At 37.1% G+C, this 2,033-nt stretch overlaps 1 long non-coding RNA gene across 1 annotated transcript; it reads right to left on the reverse strand.

The window, feature by feature from the left end:
• Positions 1 to 823: 823 nt before the first annotated feature.
• On the reverse strand, positions 824 to 1,562 carry LOC148142257 (uncharacterized). Its single transcript, XR_015752044.1, has 2 exons — positions 1,247 to 1,562; positions 824 to 1,158 (listed from the first exon to the last, which is right to left on the reverse strand). It is a non-coding gene; the product is annotated as an uncharacterized LOC148142257 (long non-coding RNA).
• Between the last annotated feature and the right edge of the window lie 471 nt (positions 1,563 to 2,033).

A 2,033-nucleotide genomic window follows, 5' to 3' on the forward strand; every position in this document is an offset into this window, starting at 1 on the left:
GCTGTGTAGATAGTTAATGAGGTTAGTTTGATAAGATACATTGAGAAAATGTGCTGGGCCTCACAGTGAAATCCAACCAGGAAACCCAACTGAACTGGCATTTAAATGAAAAAAAATGTTCAGCCAATGTATCTAATTCTGGGCATCACAATTTAGGAATGATTGTGGAGGACCAAGAGAGGTGTAGAGATTTAGTACCAGTGATGAGTGACTTCAGTTATATAGAGAGGCCATGGAAACTGGTGTTGGTGCCCTGAGAGCAGAGCCGGTTATGTAAGATTTGCTCGAGGTGTATAAAAGAATAAGAGGTTTTAGTGAAATAGAGAATAACTAATCCATCTAACCTACAGATCTTTGAACACTATGGACAATTTAACATGACCAATCCACCTAACCTACACACCTTTGGATTGTGGGAGGAAGCTGGAGCACCCAAACAAAACCCACACAGACACGGGAGAATATACAAACTCCACACAGAAAGTCGCCAGAGGCTGGGATAGAACTCACATCCATGGTGCTGTGAGGCAGCAGTGCTAACCACTGAGCCACCATTTGTCACAAAACATGTGATTTAAAATTTTATTTTATATTCACTAGTATTCAAATTCCTGTAGTCATGAACTAAATGGAGCTGTGTGTCTTTTGTCTAAAATGGGATCCGAGTGTCTTAGTAAGGCCAGCATTTGTTGTCCATGACCTTGAGAAACTGGTGGTGAAGTACATTGAACCTCAGCACTGAATGTCAATGGCACAATTGTCCGAATTGGCACAAAGGTTGGTAAAATAAGAAGACACATTTAAGTAAATGAACTATAAGGAATATTGGGAGATTTTTATTTCTCAATACAATGTGTTTTCATGATTTCTGATGTACTCCCAGAAATAGTGACAGAAACAGAGTCAATTTTAATTTACAAAAACAAATTGAATAAATATTTGTAAAGGAAAACAAATGCAGGGTATTGAGAGGGATCAGGGACCTTGGATTAATAGGAAAATTCTTTTGAAGAGCTGGGAAAAAGGTGTTGGGATGAATGGCCTCTTTGTATATTGTACATTCATGCATCTATCTGCTTAGAGCAGAGCCATATAAATGTCTTTTATCCAATGTTCACTGTAGCTGTCATCTCAATCTCCATCACGTTACAGTGAATGCTGTAAATAGATCACAGTAATCGATGAGACTTGTCCCTTGGTGGCATTATCAAAGATATCCAAATGATGTAGTAATTGTCTACCTTACCTTTAATGCACTTAGTTTTAGCATTGAGCAAGAAATGCCCTTGGCCTCTGTGTTGGTTCCATGTTCTTAGGATATAAAACTAAAACTGTTGATCGTAATAATGTAATATAGGAATTCTAGCCCAGCTACAATTTCAATTTTAATTATTATAGCACACAGCATACCTGAAAGCATGCCAAGGTAATACAGAAAGTAATTTGTTTTACCTGGATTTGCTTGTAGGTTAATGTTGACAGACTCATGCATAATCCAGCAGACTATTCCCTAAAGAAACATCAAATTATCCAGATCGGCAATTGGGAGGGAGTAAGGAAAGAATAAGAGAAAGAAAAACAGTAGAATATTGCGATACTCTGAGGAAACACTGAATGATATAAAAACAACCTTTGTCTCCATCCGAAATATTTGGTTTCTTCGAACCATGTTCTTGAAAAAAATTGGAAAATAACAGTTGTTGTGGCCAAACATACTACAAATTAAATCAATTGAATTCATATGTTACATGAACAATCATCTGTTTCCTATTTGTTGTTCAGGAATTGGCATATTCTGGGCATACACAGAGGACTCTCTATTTACATGGTTTAGTTAGTGTAGCTGTTGTGACATGTAGCTCTTATAATGAAATGGCAAATGAATAGTTAAGTAAAGCCATGGTGAATTTTAACCGCTTTTTTGAATTTCACTTCCTTCATTTTTTTCATGGGATGTGAGCATTCCTGGCAAGACCAGAAGCTACTGCCCATCCTTCATTTTACTTGAACTGAATGATTTGCTCAGCCATTTC

Source organism: Chiloscyllium plagiosum, unplaced genomic scaffold, assembly GCF_037043375.1.
Source record: "Chiloscyllium plagiosum isolate Xiang-an unplaced genomic scaffold, Cpla_swu_hap1 HiC_scaffold_29, whole genome shotgun sequence".
Lineage (NCBI taxonomy): Eukaryota > Metazoa > Chordata > Chondrichthyes > Orectolobiformes > Hemiscylliidae > Chiloscyllium > Chiloscyllium plagiosum.